Source organism: Colobus angolensis, unplaced genomic scaffold, assembly GCF_000951035.1.
Source record: "Colobus angolensis palliatus isolate OR3802 unplaced genomic scaffold, Cang.pa_1.0 Scaffold2, whole genome shotgun sequence".
NCBI lineage: Eukaryota > Metazoa > Chordata > Mammalia > Primates > Cercopithecidae > Colobus > Colobus angolensis.
Window position 1 is genome coordinate 17929531 of NW_012115154.1, and position 25495 is coordinate 17955025.

The 25495-nt window shown below is 42.9% G+C and overlaps 1 protein-coding gene and 2 non-coding genes across 3 annotated transcripts in view; 2 read left to right on the forward strand and 1 right to left on the reverse strand.

Annotated features, from left to right (window-relative positions):
* Positions 1–25495, reverse strand: part of ZNF746 (zinc finger protein 746) — a 147641-nt gene that overhangs the window by 67127 nt on the left and 55019 nt on the right. The gene's annotated exons all lie outside the window — the stretch shown is intronic.
* On the forward strand, positions 5725–5796 carry TRNAC-GCA. The gene has a single exon. It is a non-coding gene; the product is annotated as a tRNA-Cys (tRNA).
* TRNAC-GCA lies at positions 14001–14072 on the forward strand. The gene has a single exon. It is a non-coding gene; the product is annotated as a tRNA-Cys (tRNA).

Sequence of the window (25495 nt, forward strand, 5' to 3'; positions counted from 1 at the left end):
ACCAGGTGGAAATATGAATCTATAAAACGAAATAAAGAGCATCAGAAATGGTAACTATGTGGGTACATCTATATACTTTTTCTTAAACTTTAGATCTGTTGAAAGATAACCAACTGTTTAAGCAAAAATAACAACAATGTAGTGTGATATTTGTAGCACATATCAAAGTATAATACACAATAACAATAGCACAAAGTTTGGGAGGGGAGAAATTGAAGTAGAACACTGTGAAGTTCCCAACCATGCAATGGTATCGTATCACTGGAAGATAGTCTGACATAAGTTAAAGGTATATAGTATAGACCATAAAACAATACTAAAATAACACAACAAAAAGTTGTAGCTAATAAGATAACAAAGTAGGTAACATAAAATCATTTAAAAATAACAAATATAAAAGAAAGTAGAAATGAGGAAAAGGGGAATTTAAAAACACATGAAACACACAGAAAGTACAAATATAGTATATTTAAATTTAACCGTATCATAAATCTCATTAAATGTAAATAGTCTAAACACTAATATAAATGACAGAGATTGTCAGATTTGATTTTAAAAAATGAAACATCTACATGCTGCCCCAAAGAAATACACTTTTAATATAAAAACATAAACTAAAATATATAGCATGTTAACAATGCTCAAAAGAAAGCTGGATTATCTACGATAGCATTACAAAAATGGGTTTTTAGATGAACAAATATTACCATAGATGAAGATAGTAATTCCATATTGATAAGGGGTCAATTGATCAAGAGAACATAAGAATCCTAAAAGTTGATGCCCCTTATTAACAGAGATTCTAAATACATTCTGTAAAAAAGTTTCTGTATTAATTCGATTAGGATAATGGCCTCCAGCTGCATCCATGTTGCTGCAAAAGACTAGATTTTATTCTTTTTATGGCTGTGTAGTATTTCATGTTGTGTATGTACCACATTTCCTTCATCCAATCCACCATTGATGAGCACCTATGTTGATGCCATTTCTTTGTCAAATAGGCTACTTTCAAGAAAAGCATTTTATTTATTTGAGACAAGGTCTCACTCTGTCACTCAAGCTGGAGTGCAGTGGCATGATCACAGCTCACCACAGCCTCAACCTCCCAGGCTCAAGCAATCCTCCTGCATCAGCCTCCTGAGTAGCTGGGACTACAGGGGCATGCCACCACATCTGGCTATTTTTTTTTTTTTTTTGAGACAGAGTCTCACTTTGTCACCCAGGCTGGAGTGCAGTGGCGCAATCTCAGCTCACTGCAAGCTCTGCCTCCCAGGTTCACACCATTCTCCTGCCTCAGCCTCCCGAGTAGCTGGGACTACAGGTGCCCACCACGTCTGGCTAATTTTTTTGTATTTTTAGTAGAGACAGGGTTTCACTGTGTTAGCCAGGACGGTCGCAATCTTCTGACCTCATGATCCACCTGCCTCGGCCTCCCAAAGTGGTGGGATTACAGGCGTGAGCCACCGTGCCCAGCCTAATTTTTGTATTTTTTTTAAGAGACAGGGTCTCACTATGTTGTCCAGGCTAAGATGCATTTTAAACATAAAAATACAGATAAGTTAAAAGTAAACAAATACAAAAATAAAGACTATGCAAACACCAATTATAAGAAAGCTAGCGAGGCTGTATTATCAAAGTAGACTTTATAATAAGAAGTATTTCCATTGATAAAGATGGATATTTCAAAGTGATAAAAGGGTTAATTCATTAAGAAGAGGTAAGAATCTTAAATGTGTACATACCTAATTACAGAGTTCCAAAATACATAAAGCAAAAACCAAGGGAAGCATAAAGAAAATTGACAAATTCACAATTATAACTGAAGATTTTAGTACTTTCCTTAGTAATGAGTAACACAAACAAGCAAAAAAGTCAGTAAGAATATAGATTTAAACCACACTATTAACCAACTTATTTAAACTGCACTTACGTAACACAACATCCAACTATACAATACACTTTTTTTTCAAATGCATATCAAATATTTACCAACATAGACCATATGTTGGGCCATAAAATAAGTCTGAATCAATTTTAAAAGCTTTAAATCATACAGAGTATGAACATCTATGAATGTGTCTCCTGGTGCACATGTAGAAGAGTTTCTATAGAGCATATGCCCAAGAGGGAAATGAGGATATATGCATGACTAGCTTTACTAAATAATGCTAAACTGTTTTTCAAAGAAGTTACACAGTTGTATGCTCTTACCAGCAGTGTGGAAGAGCTCTCATTGGTTTACATCATTGAGTAGAAAATGTACTGACACCATGGAGTGCCAGGAAATTTAATTTCTTACTTTGGTGACAGCTGTAACATGGTATTCCATTTTAAATTGCATTTACCTGATTACCACTGAGGTTGAGCATTTTGTATATATGTCTAGTGGTCTTTCCTGTTACTTCTAAGAAATGCTTGTCAAGTTCTTTGCTTATTTTTCTCCTCTCTTTTTGGCTATTTTCTTATCAATATAGTCTGTATTCTGGATAGAAATCCTTTTTTGATTACCTGGTTGTGCCAGAAATTAAACTATATTGTCTCTTAGCTCTGAGCCCACCCTTCTTGACCCTGCTTACTGAGGCTGTGGCACTCTGCAAACTATATTTCTCATCTACCTGCTGGCTTCCTGCAGGTTCTGCTAATTGAGGCAATAGATGAGGATGGGAAGGCAGAAAGAGAAGAATGGGACTTGCTTTTGTCCCATTTGTTGTTCCCATTAGTGCAGCCCCAGCAATGACCCTTAATGCTGGAAGCAGTGGGTCTAGTGCCAGTTTTCTTATGGCACTCCCGGAACCACCCTCATTGGCAGTGCTCTACCTTGGGAGACCCATACTCTGAGCTCCTGAGTCACTGGCACCAGCTGGGCAGCACCCCATCCTCACAAGTGTGAGGTCCAACTCTTCAGAGCCCCTGTTCCACACTTCTCTATTCTGATAACTGCAGCCTCTTCACTTTTTCTCTCAAAACTAGCAGAAGGAGACAGTTGCTTCCAGACGTTATTATCTCTGCATCACCTTGGGGTTCTCTTTGCCTTTTCATTTCATGAATATCTATTTAACCAATACGTTATAATAAATTCTTTCTGTTGAAATGCCTAGTGTAGTTTCTGATTTCTTACTCTACCTTGGCTAATACAATGATTAACAAACCTCTCCTCCTGTTGTGCGACTCACCTTTTCACTCTCTGAGGACTTTTAGAACACAGACGTTTCTTTTTTTTTTTTTTTTTTTTTTTTGAGACGGGGTCTCGCTCTGTCGCCCGGGCTGGAGTGCAGTGGCCCGATCTCAGCTCACTGCAAGCTCCGCCTCCCGGGTTCCCGCCATTCTCCTGCCTCAGCCTCCCGAGTAGCTGGGACTACAGGCGCCCGCCACCTCGCCTGGCTAGTTTTTTGTATTTTTTAGTAGAGACGGGGTTTCACCGTCTTAGCCAGGATGGTCTTGATCTCCTGACCTCGTGATCCGCCCCCTGGAACACAGACGTTTCTTAACTGCAATGAATCAGAATGGATTAATACATGGATTAATATATCATTTTTTATATTTCTTAATTTTAAAATCCTTTTTCTACTCTAATATCATAAGAATTTCCTCTATTTTCTAAATTTTTAAAAAAGTTTTTTTATATTTAGGTCTTGAATCCTCTTGGAATTTATTTTGCAAATGAATATCTAATTGTCCTAGCACCTTTTTATCAGAAATTTCACCCTTTCTTCACTGGTCTACAATGCTGCCTCTCTCATATATCAGGTTTCTATCTATGGATAGGTCAATTTTTAGAATCCCCATTCTCTTCACTAGTTTTGTTTGTGTACCCTTGTGCCAATACTAGGCGGTCTTATAGCATTATAATAGTCTTTATATCTGGTAAAGCTACTTTCCTTGCCTAGCTATTTTTCTTCAGATAAACTCTACCTATTCCCAACTCTTTCTTTTCCCACACAATTTTTTTTTCTTATTTATTTATTTATTTATTTTTTGAGACAGAGTCTCGCTCTGTCGCCCAGGCTGGAGTGCAGTGGCATGATCTCGGCTCACTGCAAGCTCTGCCTCCCGGGTTTACGCCATTCTCCTGCCTCAGCCTCCCGAGTAGCTGGGACTACAGGTACCCGCCACCACGCCCGGCTAATTTTTTGTATTTTTTAGTAGAGACGGGGTTTCACCGTGTTAGCCAGGATGGTCTCCATCTCCTGACCTCGTGATCCACCCACCTCGGTCTCCCAAAGTGCTGCGATTACAGGCGTGAGCCACTGCACCCAGCCTTCCCACATAATTTTTATGTGTCAATTACTATAAAAATCACTATTAGGATTTTGATTGCAATTGCATTAAATCTGTAAATTTGGAGAGCAGTATCTTTACAAAATTGTTTTGTCCTATCCAAAACCAAAGCATACTTCTCTACTTATTTAAGTGCCCTTTAAATATCTTTCAATGAAGCTTTAAAATAGTCTACACAGAGGTCTTGTACAACTTGTATTTATTCCTCGGGATCCTGTATTTTTGTTACTCTATCAAGAAATTTCATTTCTAACTTTGTTACTGGTGTGTGGAAATATATTTGATTTAAAATAAGTTTATTGTATAATTTATTTGAATTTATTAAAATTAGTAATTCAGATAACCTGTAGATTACTTCGTGTTTTCTATATAATCACAGTGTCACTGAAATAATGTATGTTTTGTTTCTTCTATTCCACTGAAAAACCCCTACTTTTTTGGTCTTAAATGTACTACCTCTAGTTCTTGGTGGTTTTAAATAGAAACAAAGCTACCACGCATCTTTGTCATTTCCAGTTTTTAAGAGAATGTTTCTAACGTTGCACCATTAAGCATGATGGTTGCTGGTTGCAGATTTTTGGACTTTTTAAAGAGTCTTATTGTTTAACAAGAAGAATTTTAACATGAGGATTTCTTTAATTCCTTCCTTGCCTTTTCCCTTTTCAGTAACAGAGGACCATTGCTGGGGGAGCCAGAAGACCAACAAGAGAGAGTAGCCAGTGACAGAGCTCCACGTGGCTGTGAATTGGCTCATCTCCTCCAGCAAGAAAGATGGAATCAGAGCTCAGAAGAATATGCATGCTCAGGTTTGGAGAACTGAACACCAAAATAGCAACACAGTTCATTTGACTGGTGCTACCTCAAGTAATTTACATTAACTCTATTCTTAGTTATCCTTGCCAGTTTTGCTGTCTTTACTTCCCCCTAATAAATATTTATTGCATCCCAACTTTTATGCTCAATGTTCTGTCTGGCACTGTAGAAAGACACAAAGAGATTGCATTTTCCTTTGTGAGCCTCTGTGCATTCTGAGCTTTGGTCTCTGTGACACAGTTATCACAGGCACTGCCACCATCTCATTTGACCCTTTGGGTGGGTGTCCTTTTTCACATTTTTGAGATCTGTATGGCCTTTTAATGTCAGAAGTGGCCTTAATGTAGGATGTTGGCCAAGGGCCAGGTTCACTTTGCAGGACCTGTGGTGCTGTGCCTCCGGGCAGGGTTTCGCCCAGCAGAGGAGACATTTCTGGTCCTTGCTGCTTCAGTTGTGCTTCTGGCCTGAGGCCCTTTGGGACAGCTGGGCCTCCCAAGGGCAAAAGGTCTAATTTGCTGTGAGGCAAAATGTCCAAATCTCTAAAACTTTCTAAGAGTCCATGTAAATTTCAGTGCATAGATATGTGTTGCAACACACGTGAAAAGGTATTTAGTAAAGGTTCCTGGAAGCTGTGGGGGTATAGCTCAGGGGTAGAGCATTTGACTGCAGATCAAGAGGTCCCTGGTTCAAATCCAGGTGCCCCCTGGAAAGAGTCTCTTTTTAGTACCTGCATCTCTTTTCAGTACCACATACCAATTGGTACCTTCAGGTTGCCCCAGGTCCTATGGCAGGTTGAGGGGAGGTTCTTGGGAAGGAAGCAGAGGGAAAAGAGATGGAAAGGAATCTAGTCATCTTTTGGGTTGGGGCAATGGAAAGTCCCAAAACCAGGAATGTGGTTCTAGCTATGATCTTGTTATTAAGGGATGTGTGAACTCAGGCAGGCCTTTAATTAGTCTTTGTTTTTTCTTTCAGGCATGTAACATGCAAGTATAGACTGAAATCAAAGTTGCCAAACACGTCTGAGCACCAGAATGACCTGGGAGTGTGGTCAAGTGTACAGATTCTGATTTGTTAGGTGTGAGAAGTTTCATTTTTCTTTCATTTCATCCTCCCACATCACAGAAACACCAGATGATCTCTCCTGGGCCGCAAAATTCAGCAACCACTTATGAAGCAGATTTGCCACGTACCAGTTATTAATCTGCAGTTTGTGCCACTTGCTCGAGTCCAGTGACACAGAACCCTCATAGAGCAAGTTAAGCAAAGCAACTTTATTCCTTACAGGCAGGCAAGGGACAACAGAAGCCTGGGATTTAGGGTGAGCTGGTTCCCCAAGGCTCAGGAAGCTGCCCAGGGCAGATGGAGTCTCATCTGTGTGTCCCACTTCACACTGCAGCTGAGGGACCCTGAACACCCTCTGCTCTCAGTTCTATACCCCAAGGGCAATTTGGATCATTGGGCTAAAGCAGAGCAGGACATCCTGTGCTAGGTGTGATGGGAACAGACTCCAGGTTTAGGACAGTTCCTCCTCATCTCAGGACAACACTCCCAGCACATTCTCTAGTTATTCTGAGAACTACAACCAAGAAAACAGGGAAGCACTGGGTTGGTCAAGGCCATCCGGGGACTTGTCCTGCTGGGTCATTTAAAAAGCTTTTCTAGGATAATGTTGGCTTTCCAAGTGGTTTTCCAAGCTGATGTCTTTCCCACTGAGAGAAGAAGCTGTAGGCCTGTGGACTGCCAGGTGGGAGGAGTTTGGGGTTTAGAGGAAAGAGGAGAACAGGAATGGGTTGTTAGCAGTGGGGCTGTTCCCATGGACTGACCAAGAAGAAATCGAGGTGCTGATGGGGCCGCACAGGTGCTTATCAGAAACAGTTATAACAAGTGAGGGGTGTAACTGAAGGTAGTGCCTTTGCCTGCAGGCCAAGCGGTCTCTGGTTCAAATCCATGTGCCTCCCACCCCACTTCAGTTTTCTATTTACTGAACAAAAGCCTTTTCACCTCTGGGGTCTATTATACTGGAATCTTCCTGCAAGGAGAGAAGAGAGAATAGACGGCATAGAGCTTTGCCAGGAAGCCTCTCCAGTTTCTTGGAGGTCTCTATCCCCTCATTAACCCTTATCCTCAGAGCCTTGAAATGGGCCCAATTGTCTCACAGAACTGATGTTTATGGTTTCTCTTAAATAAACCTAGAAATTGACCCTCTCGGTCTTGAAACCCAAGGAGAAATTTACATTTGTGTTAGATATCTGAATTCCTTTCTCAGGAAACCAACCAGCAATCCTCCCAGAGAGTATCAAGAAAGTGAAATTTACCAGATCCCCACATCTGGAAAGTGAGAGGCCAGACCCCTCACCCATCATGATTGCCTAGGTGACCACCTACTGCCTGTTGGCCAGCTCCTCTTCCTTGCCCCTCCCTAATCCGTTTTCCCACATGTAGTTACATTTCTTCCCTGCTATGTAAACCCCTAATTTTAGTCAGTCAATGACAATGGATTTGAGGCTGATCTCCTGTTCATCCTGTCTGTAGCACCTGGATAAAGCCTTATTCCCTGGCAATACTCATCTCAGTGACTGGCTTTCTATGAGATGAGCAGCAAGACCTAGATGGAACCCCTGGTGCTTCGGTAACAGCCTTGCAACTTTCACTTTCCCTGTGGGAATGCTCATCTCCACCACACAGGGCCATCCCCTGGAGGCACAGGTAGTGATTTGACTCCTCTGGAATCCTCACCCCCAGGGACTGCGTAGCATAGGGCCTTGCCTGGAGCAGATCCCATGGTTGCAGCTGCTCCGCCCTGAGCTGCTCTGGTAGGGTCTGTACAGAGTGAAGGAACTAAAGGAAGAGTGGTGAGGAGGGCTCCTAAGTGGCAAAATGACTGCCAGGGAAGTGGCTGTGACAGGCAGGGGTTTGCAAGCTACTTTCAGTCAGGAGGCCCTACATTATGCTCTGGGGCTACTTCCCTGCCCCTTGTGTTTATGAAGCCCCAGTATCTGCTTCATAAACACCAGATGTGCATGTAGGGGGCATCTGTTTCCCACCTGAGCAGAGGCTCCCAGTGCCCACTGGGGTGAATGAGCTGCAACGTCTTCTCAGGGAGGTGAACAAGGTGAACTGCTTTAACGCTGACCGTTGGAATCTGGGAGAAAGACTGAAAGAAGCAGTGGTTTCCCGTGTCTGAGTGAGTGCTCAATTATTCCTTGTGGCAGTATCCCGCGGATGACTGGTTGTTGCTTGCGGGCTTTCTTATTTCAAGTCAATAAAACCACATCCTTACCAATAGGGAGACATCTATTCAATTCGCTTCTGCAAGCAGTATCAGACTTCCACATGTGGGTTCGCTGCCTCGTTTTGTATTACTTGAAACTCTTATTTGGGACTCAGGAGACCTCTCTTGCCCAGCATGCCCTGTTGGGCTGACTCCATTCGGTCTCTCCATAGAGTTAAAAGTAACAACAGCTAAAAGCGAAGATCTGAAACAAACAAAAAATAACTAATTTTTAAACAAACAAAAAAAAGCAAAGATCTGAACCCAATTCTGCTTAATCCCTAGCAGATTTTTTCTCCCTAAACAAGTGTATAATAGTCCATAATAATTGTAGCTGCAATCTGCTTACTCCCATAAAACATTAGCCTGAGAGACAAACACTACCACTTTCTAAGGTGCAAGTCAATTTCTTTTCAAGTTTTGAAGAGTGCGGAAGTTGGAACCTCAGGTAGGAAGCCTGACCTTGCTCTTGCAGAGCTACAGGCAGGGGCCATGCAGGCAGAAGGAGCCTCAGTAGAGGCCAGCATCAAGTACGTGCCCTGGAGTGCCTGGGGACGGGGAGCCTGGGGAGTGGAGCAGGAAAGGTGGGGCAGAGAGTAGCAGGGGAACAGGATGCTAAGGATGGAAGGGCTTTATAGTCGCCACACAGAATTTGGTTCCATGCAATGCAGCTCAGAGCTACCCTCCATCCTTTTTCAGCTCTCCAGACTTCTTTTTCCCCTATGCCCTCTGCATCCAGGTCTCTCACTGGGCTCCACAACAGCACTCTGGCTGTGTGTACCCTTCCCTCCTCCCCACTTCACCTCCAGGCCACCTACCCCCTAGGTCCCCTCCAGGAAAGGGAGCCCCATTAGACTAACACCTCCAGCTCCCATAAGCAGCTCAGGAGAGGGATGGGCCTGCGGGGCTGGACAGCCTTGAGTGTACCTGACTCTCCAGAGACTGCGGGCCAGGCAGAGGCCATGTCTGCTCTATGCCAGGATCTGATTTGGGCTGGCGGGAAAACAGTGCATAGCCCCCAAGATGACTGCCCTTCTCCTTTGGAGGAGCACTGGGCAATTTAATTAACTCTTATTTTTTTGAGGGCCCAAGAATAAAAGCTTCTTTTTGGGGTAACCTATGAATCTTTGGGAAGCTGCATTCATCTGGACTTTCCAGTGAGACATGAGATTTGAATGATGGTGTGGGACGAGGGCCCATGTGGGGAGGAGGAAGAAGTGGGAGCTTGGGATGAGGCACACATCCAGGCTGAAGTAGGCTTCATTAAGGTTCCACACTGCACACAGGTGACCCTTGAGCAATGAGGGAGTTAGGGGTGTTGACACCACACCCCGCTCCCCACCAACTTGCAGTCAGAAATGCGGATATAACTTTTGACTCCCCCAAAATGTAACTACTAATAGCCTACTGTTGACTGGAAGCCTTTCTGATAACATAAACAGTCAATGAACACATTTTGTATGTTCTGTGTGTTATATACTGTATTCTTACAATAAAGCTAGAGAAAAGAAAATATTACGAAAATCATAAGGAAGGGAAAATTTATTTCCTATAGAATAAGTGGAAGTGAACTGGATCATCATAGAGGTCCTAATCTTTGTCATCTTCACAGAGCAGGCTGAAGAGGAGGAGGAAGAGGAGGGGTTGGACTTGCTGTCTCAGGGGCAGCAAAGACAGAAGACAATCTGTCTGTTAAGTGGACCCACAGTTCAAGCCTGTGTTGTTCAAAGTCAACTGTAGTTTTACTTACAGACTTTACAGATTCAGGACCAGGCTTCCTGGGTCAAAGTAATGAGAAGTGCAGAACCATCTTTGCTGACTAAACCCAAGTCCAGCTGAGGGGCACTTGGACTGGAAGCAAGGCCTCTTGGTCTGCACTCAGCTACTGCACTCTGGCACTGGCACCTGGGCTGGCTGAGCAGTATCTCTGACTCTGGGAGCTGAGTCCCATGCTCTCGTTGCCTGCTGCTCTTTCTTCACACCCAGAGTGGCTTTGGTTCACTAACAGGCCTGCTCGCCTGCTAAGAGGACACCTTGCTTCCCTTTCAGTCACCTCTTCCGGCCATTTCAGCCAGCCCTCCTCAGCCTGAAGTCTTCAGCTCCTTGGAGGGCAGGTGGATAGAGAAGCTAGAACCACTTTCTCAGATCTCACTTGGGCTCTTCTGGTACCTAGGGAGCTACTGTAATTTGAAAATCAGCTCACCCTCTGGGCGTGTCTGTCTGCAGAAGGTGCGTGCTCTAAGAGGTGGTTTGTGCATGTGTTGTTGAAGGGGACTTAGGAAGTACTTACCTTTATTTGAGATGATGGGGAATCTTCCAGAACAGATATGACCACTGGGAACAGTGACCTACTAAGCTGATGGTTATGGAAAGCTGGGGTTGCGTAGAAACATATATGAAAGGGAAAGGTACTGTGACTTGGTGTTTGTTCCTCCCAGCAGGACCTGAATAATCCCTGGAGAGGGGGCTCTGCTGTTGGGCAGGCACAGGCCAGGACGCTCTGGCCCAGTGCAGCAAACCCTCCACCCTAACATCAGCCTTGCTGCAGACCCCCCTGCCTGTTCTGAGGTGGGAAGGGGTCCTGATTACTGAGTGTGAATAGTCCTCTAATTGGGAAGATCTAGAGTTGTGAAATAATGTTCATTTTTTGAAACTGTGGCTTTGGGTGAAATTCAAACATTGCAGAAAGGTGAGACCTAAACATGGTGCTTATGCTGAGACTCTGCTTGGGGGGCCCACCTGAGCAGCCGGCCAGCCCCCACCCTGATTATATTGCCACTGGGTTACAAGGCATGGAGTGTCTCAGGCTCATCACAGGTAGGGGTGTGCAGTGAGAATAAAACGGGAGTCATGGGCTTTTCATGGAGATCCAGAAATAATCAGACAGCTGAGGCCTTTGAAGCCTCAAAAGGACTGTGACTTTTGACATCACCAACAAAGCTTTAGGACTCAGGCCTAGGTCACCCCTTCTCTACCAGAGTTCATTGATAGCCGACCTGATCAATGGCTGTTCTTCTATAAACACCTGTACCATATTACTCGTAGTTTCCGATCACTAATCACTCAACATACTCATATCTTTTATGGCCATTCTTTGTGCGTCTTTTCATCTTCCCCCTCTGCTGTCAGCTCCTCTTCTCTTTCTTGGCATCTGTTAAGTTAACCATCTTGAAAAGAGAGAATCTGATTGGTCATTATCCCTGTGTGGGCAGAACTGCAGGTCACTGGTTCACTTGTATATTAGCTGGGAAGAGAGGAAAACATCAAAGAAAGTAATTAATATTCTGAGAGAAATATGAAAAAATACTTCATCTATTAAACAAGGCACATAAAAGGGTCAATTACAGAACAGATAACTTAGAAATTAAGAAAAAAGGATAGAAGATATAAAAATTAAATAGAAAATTTGAAAAATAAAGCTGAGGCAGTTTCCCAGAAAGTAAAATAAAACAAAAAGACAAAGGAAAAGATAGTAAGAGAGATAAAAATAAGAAAGTTAGAAGTTAAAACCAAGATGTATAAAAACCAACTAAATAGGCTTGGCATGGTGGCTCACACCTATAATCCCAGCACTTTGGGAAACCCAGGTAGGAGGATCACTTGAGGCTAAGAGTTGAAGACCAGCCTGGACAACATGGTGAGATGCCTATTTCTACAAAAAAAAAAAAAAAAAAAAAATCGGTTGGTCACCGTGGGGTGTGTCAGTAAGCCTAGCCATTCAGGAGGCTAAGGTGGGAGGATCACTTGAGGTCAGAGGTTTAAGGTTATGGTGAGCAAGACACTGTCTCAAAACAAACAAAAACTAATAAAAGTCCCAGAAAGAGAACATGACGGAAAGGACATTATACAAGAACATTACTCATAATGAAAGGACTTGGCTTGCATTAGAAAAGATTCTCCAAATGCCCAACAAAATGAATAAAAAATTATCTTCATCAAGTATATCATAGTGTGATTACAGAATACCAGGACAAAAGGGAAGATCTTCAACACTTAAAGAGTAAAAGAAACAGGTGATACACAAAAGAGAGAGGATCACAATGGAACTTGACTTTCTACGGCAATACCAGACACTCGAAGACAACAGAAACAACCCTTCACAATATGCAGGATTATAAGTGGGAACTAGAAATCTATGTCTGTCCAGACTGCTAATCAAGTGTGCAGGTGGAATTATGGACATTTTGAGGCATGCAAGGTCTTAAAAAATTCACCTCTACTCACCATTCCCAGAAAACAACTGGAGGACATCCTCTGCCAAAATGAGGAAGTAAATTAAGAAACATTCAAGACGTGGAATCCAGGAAAAAGGGACTTGCACACAGGAGACAGAGGTGGAAAGACCGTCCTGGTAAGGGTGGAGGAAGTCCCAGGGCATGGGTTGAGCAGCAGACCTTCCAGGGCAACCAGGACAAACAGAGCAGGAAGCCGGAGAGCTACTGGAAAACAAGAAGTGAAAGTGTTAATTATCTAACAGCTTTTACAATGTGGTAAATTGATTTGACAGGCATTTCATGGAGCAATGAAAGGCTGTGGAAAATCGTAGATATTCCAAGAAAACCAAGCGGTTGAAAATGTGAGACTACCAGTAACTTGAGGGAAAAAAAAAAAAGTTCCATCAGAACTCTTAGTTCAGCTTAGGATTATGTACATTGGCCATAAACACTATTAACTAATCATAATAATTAAAACATGGAAGATAAAATGGAATAGAAAGTAAATATACAGCATTTTATCTAAGAAGTTGATATATGGTAGGTATATTGGTAAACAGAAAAGAAGGCACATGAATGATAATCCTCACCTACAAAAATAAGTCAGCTAATGATGTCTAAATTTGATTAGACATACCGTATTATGACATACTTATATTACTTAAAATCACAGAGGCAAATAGACTAGAAGAAACAGTGAAAAGCGTGGAGAGTGGCTGCCTCTGGGTGGCAAGAGGAGAATAAAAAGGACTGAGGTTTCTTTTATTATAAGCTTAAAAAGCAATATTTGACTTTCAAAAATAGTTGCACAAGATACTTAGATTAAAAACAAAGTATATGTAAGGTTTAAAATAGCCTTGCACTGGGAATGGGGGTGTAGTTCAGTGTAGAGTTTTCCACACTAGCAGTGGAGTTTTCTGGCCAAAACCCGGAGGAGCTGTGTGGTCCTCATGCTATGTTGTCTCCACGATGCTTCCCAGGACTATTCTCTGATCCATGTCAGGGCCGGGGAACTTCCCCAACTTTGCCAACTGTTTCATGAACTGGATTTAAGGCAAAGATCCCAGACTAAGAGATATCTTTATATGTCGGTATTGCACGTCTCAATTTGTGTCTCCAAACTGCTATTTTGTAAACAAGAAGAAATCAGACATGTAGACCTAAAGGCTGTTTCAGCAGTAAACGGGAACACTCCTCCCAGCTGCTCCCGTCACCACAGACTGAGGGAAAGCGGGGAGATGTGCAGGTATGTGAGCAGGGGCTAGGGTTTGGGAATTGGGGATGGACTTTTCTGGGGTGAGTTTGTGGTAAAATCCGTTGCTGGTCTTACTCTCTAAAAGCAAGCAGGAACTTTCAATGCGCTGTAGGACTGCTGGGTGTGATTACCAACACGAAAGGTGCTTATTAAACCCTCATGACAAGTAGGGGGTATAGCTCAGGGGTAGAGCATTTGACTGCAGATCAAGAGGTCCCCAGTTCAAATCTGGGTGCCCCCTACTGCACTTTTTCTATTCATACAAGCTGTTATGTTCTTCACAGAAGCTGTTGGTCATATTTCAGTTTCTTTTCATCCATTCCACCTATGATTCTCCCTGGAACTGGAAGCTACAGCTCAGGCCTACCCAGCTGCACCCTGGCTGGGTAACTTCTTCCATCTCTTCCAGCACCAGTTCCGTGGGTATCCCTCATATTCTTGGTATCCAGCTCCCTGCTCCCCCTATACATGTAATTTCTCCAGCTGACATGCAGAATGCTTCTGGGTTTTTCCAAGGCAGACCAGAGAGTAGTACTACAGCAGGTTTCCCAGAACCAGACAGGGAATGGTATCCCAAGTTATCACCCTCCTGGCTCCTTCCCACAGCAGCAGTTTGTGCACTGGAGTGGTGGCCAGACCTGGGGAGACACATCACAGCACGCAGCATTCCCATGTAGGGCAGATATTTCCCCCTGGAGAATTGGTTTCTCCCACGCCAGAGCTCACTCACACCCTTGCTTCAACCTTGTAGGCCAAAAGCCTGGCTCAGCTACTCTAACAAGGGAGACAGAGGTTCTGCAGTGCTGCCCCTGCAGACCCAACCCCTGTAGCTCTGCGGCTGCAGTTGAATTTCAGCCCACTCTGTGACTGTGGCCCAAGGCTTGGAGGTAGGGGATTAGACTCAAGAGTCTGTTCGTAGGAGATGATTTGGAATCCAGCTGTGTTCTGTGGGCCACAGGGAGTCCTGTGTGCTGCAATGAAGAACCAGGTCAGATCCTTTGTCTAAGGAGGTCATTTAGGAGACATTATAGATACTGGTTTGGAGTTTGCCAAAAGACAAGGACAGGAACTGGTGTTATTTTTTGAACACCTACTATGCCGTACTATGGGCTAATATCATGCTAGGCAGTTTATCATCAGTTATCATATTTGTCCACTCTGTCTTCACTGCAAGAAAAAGGAATTCAGGCTGGGAGGTCAGATCAGAATCTGTGGACTGTTTCGGAGACCAGTGGCCAGCTCTTGGGTTAACCCCAAAAAACAATGGGAAATGACTGGGGGTTCTGCAGGCAGCTTCCATCCTTTTCTCCTGTTCATGGCTCCACCCAGGGACAGGCCTGGTGAGCTGCAGAGCTGAGGGAAGGTGTCTAGCTGTCAATCAGGTCTGGCAGCTTCCAGAAAGTCAGTATGGAGGGAAGCCATCATTTAATTTTACAAAGCTGAGTGCTCCCACACTGATGAAAGGTATGAACTAGGTAACCTTAGTGTGCCATCGGGGTATAGCTCAGGGCTAGGGCTTTTTGACTGTAGAGCAAGAGGTCCCTGGTTCAAATCCAGGTTCTCACTTCTGTTAAGTTTAATTTTGGTAGAGAACTTTATCCACATACATCTTAGATTGGCATGAGCCACACTGATGTTCCTTCTATCTGTGTGGGGTTTGCCTCCTTAATCCATTATAATCATCCAGATGCCCTGAAGGCTGCCTCGTCTTGCAATCCCCCACCTCATTAGTACAGTGCACTCAAAGCAGGTCTCAGGAATTGCTCAGTAGATAGCCCTTCCGACCTCCCTAGCCACTCCCTCCATGCTCCTCCCCTCCAGCTCCTCTCTCCATCTTCCATCCCATACTCCTGGTCAAGGAGAAATGGTGCTTGTTTTGGTCCAGAGCCAGCCACAGAGTGCAGAGCTGCATTTCTGAATTCTTAGAATTGGCAGGCTAAGGTTTGAGGGGTAGGAACTTCAGTCTCATGAGGCTGTGCTAACAAGGACAAGTACAACTTGGAGGGGAATACTTGAGAAGGCTGAGGCTGTCAGGAGAGTCACAGTTGAGTCACAGTCATTTACTCACTGAATGTCACCTATTGAAGAGGCGCCAAGCAGTTTGCCCCGCTCTGGAATTATGAAGATCACATGTTCCTTGCATACATCTGGCAGCAGTGGGAAAACCTCAGAAGCTCCTGTGGGATGTCTGATTCCTATTCCAAGAGGCAGGCCCACCTGGACACCCGCTGGGGCGTGTGAGGTGAGTGACACCTCGCATAAGTTACTCCACTTCTGCTGGGCCTCAGTTTCTACATCTGTCAAATGGAAGATAATAATCCTACCACCTCATAGGTTTCCTTGGTGAGGGTTTAAAGCACGTAGAACAATGCCTGGCTGTGTCTGGTGGCTCATGCCTGTAATCCCAGCACTTTGAAAGGCCGAGGCAGGCGGATCACCTGAGGCCAGGAGTTTGAGACCAGCCTGCCCAACATGGCGAAACTCCGTCTCTAATAAAAACACAAAAATTAGCCAGGCATGGAGGCAGGTGCCTGTAATAACAGCTACTCAGGAGGCTGAGGCACAAGAATCACTCAAACCCAGGAGGTGGAGGTTGCAGTGAGCCAAGACTGTGCCACAGACCTCCAGTCTGGGTGACAGAGGGAGACTCTGTCTCAAAAATAAAACAAACAAACAAACAAAAAACACCACCAAAAAAACAGTAAGGAGTCAGCATGGAGATCTGAAACAGACAGAGATTTTTTAGTCTGCAGTCTAATGCACTAGATCCAAGACGTTATTTGACATGTCACCCAACATGTGAATGACCATATTTTTCTGACTAGTCCCCTCCCTCCCTTCCCCTCCTCTCCATTTTCTTCCCTTTCCTTTTTCCTTACCTCTCCTTTTCTTCTTTCAAGCTGTCTCACTCAGCTCAGGTCCAGCTCAGACTGGAGTACAGTGCCATGATCATAGCTCACTGCAGCCTCCAACTCCTGGGCTCCAGCAATCCTCCCACGTCAGCCTCCTGAATAGCTAGACTACAGGCATGAGCAACCATGCCCAGTGAATTGTTTTTAATTTTTAATTTTTTATAGAGACAGAGGTCTCACTCTGTCACCTATACTACAGTGCAGTGGTATAGGTCATGGCTTACTGTACCCTCAAACTTTTGGGCCCAAGCAATCCTCCTGCCTCAATCTCCCCAGTAGGTAGGACTACAAGCCAGTGCCACATGTCCAGCTCATTTTTTTATTTTTTAATTCATAGAGGTGGGGTCCTGCTATGTTTCCCAGGCTAATCTAGACCTAGGAAGTGTCTCAGCTTCCCAAGAGCTGGGATTACAGGCATGAGAAACCATGTCCAGCCATAACTAGTATTTCTTCAGTGTTGAAACCACAGCTATGACATTGCCATCTTACATAAGCAGGGTTGACCCACCCCACTGAAAATGTGTCTCTCTTCCTGCTGCCTACTCCCCTTCCACCAAGGCCACGGAACCCTCAGCCAGTAACCCTGCAGCCTCCTCTCCCTCATCTTTCTCCCTCTGGGTAAGAAAAAAACTCCAGAGAGCTATTGACCTGTACAGAGTCAGCAGTCAATCCCCTCAATTAAATTTCTCAAATATTTAGTAACCAAGAGGCCAGCCTTTGTGGGAGGATAGAGATGAGTGAAATCTAGCACAAATCATCCCTGTTCTCTCTTAGAAGCTCTCAATCTAGTGAGGAAAAGTGATGTGCAACAAAAAATGACATTAGCTGCGACAGAAAGCAGTGCGGACTACACCCGGGATACCTCCGGATGTGGACTTAGTGACAGCTCTGCAGAGATAGTGAGCAGCAGTGAGGTCTTGAAGGTGAGTGTGTGGGAAAGGCATGCTAGACAGAAAATGCAGAGGAACAAAGATGCAACGCTGTTGGAGTGCTTTCTGGGTCTAAAAGACAGACCCAGGTGTGTGTGCCTGGGTGTGTGTGCACCTGTGTGTGTTCGTGCCTGCAGGTATGCCTGCTTTCATACGGAGTAGATCGGAAGTGTTTTTGTGATGAGTGTGCAGAGCAGGGGGTGGGAGGACTGTGACTGCAGCCTAAGGCTTGGAAGTGGGTGACTAGACTCAAGACTCTGCACCTATGAGATGTTTTGGAATTCCAACTGTTCGTTTTTTGAGATGGAATCTCACTCTGTCACCCAGGCTGGAGTTCACTGGTGCGTTCTCAACTCACTGCAACCTCCGCCTCCCGGGTTCATGGGATTCTCCTGCCTCAGCCTCCTGAGTAGCTGGGATCACAGGCATGTGCCACCACACCCAGCAAATTTTTGTATTTTTAGTAGAGACGGGGTTTCACCGTGTTGGCCAGGTTGGTCTCGAACTCCTGACGTCAGGTGATCTACCCGCCTTGGCCTCCACAGTGCTGGGATTACAGGCATGAACCATCGTGACTGGCTGAATTCTGAGTTTGTTTTGGGGGCTACAGGAGTCCTGTGCCCTAAAATGAAGCAACCAGGTCAGGTCACTTGTTTCAGGAGGTCATTTCGGAGACATTACAGAGAATGATTTGGAGTTTGCCAAAAGACAAGGACAGGAACTGGTGTTATTTTCTGAACCCCTATTATGTGCTAATATCACACTAGGCAGTTTATCATAAGTTATATTTGTCGTAAGAAACTTATCCGTGTTTAAGAAGAAGAAACTGAAGCTTATAGAGTTAAATACCCTGCCCATTGACACAGAGTAAGGAAAGGAATGTAGAGGAGAAAAAGGGATTCCAGAGAAACTTTCAAGATAAAATATTATAGGACTTGGTGATTGATCAGATGTAAAGGCTGAGGAAAACATGAGAAAGAAGAGTCGAGAAATAAAAATTTCTTTTTTTCCAGAGAGAAATATAGCAGTAGCTACAGGGGAAAGCGGGCAATCTAATCTAACTTAGGATAGAGACTGAGCATGCTTTGGGTGGGGGAAGGAACGAGATTGAGAAAGAACTCAATTCAGTTATAGAGACAAGAGTACAGATGGGGTTGGGGTAATTTGCTTTGGAAGGAGACAGGAGAATGCTTTCTCTGAAACAGAAGGGAAAGGACTGAGAACAGATGAAGAGAGATGTCTCTGTGGTAGGGTGGGAAGCCGAGGAGCTGAGGTCTGGCGGCTTTGACTCCCTCTGTAAAGCAGAGGGAACGCACCGCAAGGACAGAGCGTGGGGAGACAGCAGGTTGCTGATGAGCCTGCAGTCTGAGCAGAGGGACTTGGACAGTACAAAGAGGAGCGGTGTCATTTTGTTGGAGCTGGGATTGTGTGCTGCTCCTCTCTGGAGTCCACCTCTCAATGGGCACTGAGAACACTGATGTTCCCAGATACACTTGTCCCTGCCTAGGTTAGCACAAGGAGAGTGCCAATGATTTTACTCTCCAGCTCTTTATGTTTTAATTCTATGCAGATCCTGGCTCAAGGTGTCTAGGTCACTCTCAGGAGTAGAGCAGGTTACTGGTTTCCTTGTGTACAGCCCACTTCTACCTTCTGTCAGTCATACATTAACCATCTTTTGGGTGATCTCCTCAGCGGAGGAATCCATTCGCTCAGGGGACTCTTGCAGATTTTTACCAGTTCACTCCAGGCTTGGCTGTGGTGGGAATCTCACCTCTAAACTGTGAGGATCTCTTTCTATAGTGTCCAAAATAAGACCATAAAGGAGATAAAAAGAAACTAGAACTTGCCGGACAAAGATAGGAAATTTAATCAAAAGTGTTAGCAGTATGAACATGGCATAGAATCCATTGTTACCAGTATGAACACATGGAATATAATCCATTAAATTCTCCACTTAAAACACAAAAAAATTAACTGGATTAAAAAAATTGTGTCTTGTTCACGAGAGAAGATACAGAAATGTTAAAAATAAAAGAACAGAAAAAGATATCTGTATCTAAAGCAACTACATATGATGTAGCTATAGTAAGTAATACCAGAGAAAATAGTTTTTGAGGCCCGAAGCATTACCAGGGATAAAGAGAGTAATTTTGTATTGACAGAAAGTTCAATTCACCAAAAACAGCAATTCTAAATTTGGTATACCTAATAACACAGCCTCAAAACATAAGTGAAAATAAACGAAACTGAAAAAGAGAAATGGACAAACCTCTGCTGGATCTTTCATGTGAGAGATCTTAAAAACCCTTGTGAATGTGAAAACAAGCCCACATAGTATCAAAAGGACACAGACGATTTGGACAACATGACTAACAAAACTGACCTGTTTAACACGTAAAGAATCTTGCACTTATATGCAGAATGTGGATTTTTTTCCAAGAGCACGTGGAACTCTGACAAATATGAATTGTATACTGAACCACAAAGCCAGTCTTAACAAATTCCAAAGTATTGAAATCATAAAGAGCATGTTTTCTGACCAAAATAAAATTAAGCTAGAAATTAATAACATCAAATAACTAACAAATCCAACAAATATTAGAAAATCTTCACGTTTAGAAACTAAAAATTCTACTTCTAAATAACCTATGGGTCAAATAATAAATCGTAATACGAATTAGAAAATATTTTGAACTAAATGATGAAAATACTAGATATTAAAATTTATCAGTTGCAGCTCTACAGTACTTAGATGGCAATTTACAGCCTTAATGCATCTCTAGTATTATAGAAAGAAAAGGTTAAAATGAACAAACTAAGCATGTCTCCCAAAAGGCATGAAAGTAATAGTAAAATGAATCCAAGGAAAAAATAAGGGAGAAAGTAATAGATTAATTAATGAAAGCACAAATTAATTAAGTAGAAAACACACAAGAGAGAGGGTCAATGAAGCTAAAGTTGTTCTTGGAAACAAACAATAAAAGTAATCACCCAGACAAGATTGACAAAGTAACACTAATAACCAATATCAGGAGAGAAAAGAATGCATTATTATAGTCCCCCCCAAATTAAAAAGATTGTAAGATGATATTATGATCAATTTTATGCCAATGAAACATAATATTTACATGGCATGGAAAAGTTTCTAGAAAAATAAAACTTACATGAAGAGAGAAATTCTTTGTCTGCTTGATGGTCTCGGTTCTCTCCCTTCTCGTTAATCCACTTTAGTTTAGCAGTACTAAGCTGGTTTGAAGGAAAAAAATACAATTTTTTAGCTGATACAGGTGCCATTATGCCAACCTCATAAACACTTGGTGGCAATGCTCCACATTCTCCTGTCTACCAGCAAGGCTGATTCTTTTGCCAAGAAGCTTTTACTGTTAAGTATTTCCTCCAAATATCTGATGTGGCACAGAGAAAGAATGTCTCTTCTGGAGTACTTGCTACCATGTGTCTAACTTGTCCAGCTCAAGAACGTGTTTCCTTGAAATAAAGAGACTTTGGGAAGTTACAGACATTCTGATGCATTGTTTGTAACTTTTCCCAAATAAATCTTACTTTATGCTTATACTAGTGGTATTTGTCCTCAACATCTGGCTTAATTTTATCAAAATTGACACAAGAAGAACTAAAAATCACGACTAATCATAGAACGATTAAGGAACTTGAATTCATAATGAAACATTTTGCCATTAAAAAAGTAACAAAAAACTTCCAGGCACAGATAGTTTAAACACTTGTTATACCAAACACTTCAGAAAGAAATGATGTAAGTCTTACACAGACACTTCTGGAGAATAGAAAAATAAAAACAGCATACCTTTCCCAACTCATTTTATGAGGCTAGTTAAACTTATTATAAAAAATAACAAAGACAATGTAAGAAAACAGGCCAATCTCATATATTAACATAGAATAGACTTTAAAAACCATAAGCAAAACTATTAATACATCAAGGTCAACATTACATAAGAAAGAATAACACATAATAACCAAGTTAAGATCATTTCAGAATGTAAGGTTGACTTAATATTAGAAAAATCTGTTACTGTAATTCACTACACTATAGGACATAGTAAATGCTGTTGGTGTCCCACTGATATTCCTTCAGAACTTATCAGTTCTGTGCATGCAGGCCCCAATTTCAACTGTCAGCACCTGTAACATGTCTGAGGGTATTATCAGTCTGCCCAAACATATAACAGGCTAAAAGTACCAAATAATTAGCAACCAACCTTCGAAAGCAACCCTCTACCCATGACTGATGGAAGCAGATGGAGAAATACACAAGTTGCCTTGTTCTTTTGGAGAGGACAACCCTAAAGCATGTTATACATTCTTACAAAGTCCCTAACAGTATTAAGCTCCAGTTGCCTATAATGGTACCTATAATGGTAACTTGTCTAATATCCCACTGTGAAAGCTGTCAGAATGAAAATGGAGTCACTTGTGTTAAAACCCGACAAATGGAGCCAGGGAAGGCCACAAAGGTAGAGTTTTTATATATGAATTCCTGATAACAAGAACTATCACAAAAGACTCTGTAAAAACCACAACCTTGCACAAAGGCCACTGTAACCTTACACACTCACAACAAATACTTCTGCAAGGACATTTGCCCAGCAAAAGCCTGACCAGCCTTGGACTGTTGCCACCTTTGTTACTGATTGCTGTAGCCAGGAATTATTTCTCCAAAACAATTTATATAATCCTTCTCATTTTGCCTTTACCTTACCACGATCTCCTCAAAAACACACAGTTTACTATGACACCTGTATTCCCATTGCCAATGCTCGTTCCCTAAATATAATTTCCTTTCAGAGAGCTTCTCTCTGTCTGTTATGTAGGCTGACACCACCTTTTATTGGCTTCTTTCCTGTCTGACTTACCATTCCTGACTGGTGTTTCCTGAACTTATCTCCCAAATAAACTACTTGCTCTTAAATTCTAGTTTCAGGGTCTACTTCTCAAGAAAGCCAAGCTAAGACAACAGATCAAAGGAAAAAAATCACTTCATTAAAATAGATGAAGAAAAACATCCAATCAAATTCAACATGTCTTCATGATGTGTCTACCTAAAACGTAAAAAGAAATCTTACTTAATGGTGGGATGGTGAAAGCTTTCAACTGAAAACTGAAAGCAAGACAAAAGTGTTCTTAAATAAAGGAGGAATGGAAACTGAATTGAGGAGCAAAAGACTTATCAAAAATCACCAAATATATTTTTAAAATAAATCAACTAAGACATTCCAGAAATGAAAAGTATCAATGTCTTCCTTTTTATTTACTTTTAATTGAAATACAACTCACAGTAAGGTACACAAATCTTCAACATACAGCTCAATTAATTTGCACGCATGCATACCTATGTACCCACCTCCCAAATCAAGATATAGAAAATTTCTAGCAGCTCAGAGGGTCCCCTGGTTCCCCTTCCCAATTACCCTCTCTCCCAAAAAGGTAACACTATTCTATCACCATGGACTAGTCTTGCCTGTTCTTGATTTTATACACTGGAATTGTACATAGTTATTCCTTTAAAACTGCCTTCTTTCACTCAGTCTTATGTCTACAGGACTTATCTGTGTTTTTCCACGGTGGTGGTACTCTGTCCTTTTTAAAACTCTGTTTAGGATTCCATTGTATGACTAGACCATGACTTATTTACCTATCTATCCTACTGTTCATGGACATTTGTTTCCGTTTGGGACTATTAAAAGAAATGCTGCCATGAACATTCTTGCATGTGCATATACACTCTCTGATGTCTGTATCAAGGAATATAACTGTTGAGGAAGAGGGTGTTTCTACTTTTACTTTTAGCCAATAATGCCAGATGGTTTTCTAAAGTGGATACAGCAAATGACACTACCACTAGCAGGGGATGAGAGTTACTATGGCTCCACATACCATCACTGAGTAACATCAGTCTCTTTCATTTTAACCATCCTAGCAACAATTCTAGCGATAGTTCACTGTGGTTTAACTTGCACCTTTCTAGACTCACGAGGTTTGAGCATCTTTTAATAAGCTTATTGGCTGCTCGGATGCCCAATTGTATGATGTAACTGCTCAAATCTCTTCGTCATTTTTCTACTGAGTTGTGTATTTGTAAATTGTCTTGTGCAATTCTTTATATATTTTGGGTATAAACCCTTCATCAGTTATGTGCAATAGATACCTTCTCCTGCCGTATGGGTTTTTATTCCCTTACTTGTGTTTATCGGCACTCATGAATGTCAGCTGATTTCCCTGCACACTTTTTAACTGTTCAGTAAACAGTATACAGAAGTTACTACATGCCAGTCCTGTTTCAGTGCTTTACGTAGATTAACTCATTCTATCTACACAACATTCCATCAAGTAGACACTCTTATTACCCCCATTTCACAGATAGCACAGTTGGAGAAAGGGAAGGGCAGTAATCTGCCCAAGGTCTTCTAGTGGGGTACGCCTTGAAGCCAGGCTGTCTGGCTTCAGAATCCACACCTATTGGTATCCACGCCGCACTGTTTCTCCCAGGCTTATTGTGCTTGTCCAAACTCTATCAATGGGCATTCTTTGAAGTATAGTTCCTGATGCAGTCTGGGGAGGATTTTCATTTGGCCAGGAGCCTAAAGCACTACACATCCAACTCCAACTTGAAATAAGTTGCCTGTAGTTTTTCAGACCCAATAAAGGCTGTGAATTCAGGGCCCATTAAACCCCAGCCACTCAGCCCGCGGCTAGGGATTCTCGGGACTGGTTTTCTTTCTTCCTGTATTCTCTTCACTCCTTCCGAAAGAGCTCAGCCCTTCTTGTATCCTGTCTCTGTGCAAGGCAGTTTCTTTCCTGATTCCTCACCATGTGTGGGGCCTAACACTTCTTCCTAGAAATGCCCGTTCATCACTGTACTACTGACACCTGGCCTCCAGAATCCAGACACGTCCCAGCCCTCTTGGACTCAGGTTGCTGCCCAGCCCTGCCAGCAGAGCATTCCGTGCTCCCACAGTCTCATCATTCCTTTGCATCTTCCTTCGCAGTCCTCCCTACTGCCAAAAAGGAAAAGCAAGAGGATTTTAACATTATCATAGAAATGGCAGCGGAAGTCAGTGTTTCCCGAGGCTCTTGGGCCTGCAGTAGAGAGGAGTGGCTGGCTGTTGACTGCCTTCTGAGAAGGTTGCCAGGACTACAAGGCAAAGGCCTGTGGGTAAAGGAGAAAATTCTAGTAGCAGGGAAAGGCAGTTTGCAGAAGAGAGTTTACCAGCTCCTGTGACAAGAGAAGTGGGGCCTTGGCACGGCTGAGGAGATGAAAAGGTGCTAACCCAAGTGTTACTCCAAGTGTTCTTTCTAGGTGGGATGGGGTTCTGTCATCAGAAAAGGTCTCACGGGAGGCTGGAAGCAGTGGCTCATGTCTGTCACCCCAGCACTTTGGGAGGCCAGGGAAAAAGGGTCACTTGAGGCCAGGAGTTTCAGACTAGCCTGGGCAACATAGTGAGACTTCGTCTCTACAAAAAAATAAAAAATATTAGCTGGGTATGGTGGCATCTACCTGGGGTCCCAGCATTTAGGAGGTTGAGGTGGGAGGATTGCTTCAACCCAGGAGTTAGAGGCTGCAGTAAGCTATGATTGTTTCACTGCACTGCAGCCTGGATGACAGAAAAATACCCTGTTGCTTAAGAAAAAAAAAATGAGCAGAGCAAGATGGCCGAATAGGAACAGCTCCAGTCTCCAACTCCCAGCGCGAGCGACACAGAAGACCGGTGATTTCTGCATTTTCAACTGAGGTGCTGGGGTCATCTCACTAGGGAGTGCCGGACAATCGGTGCTGGTCAGCTGCT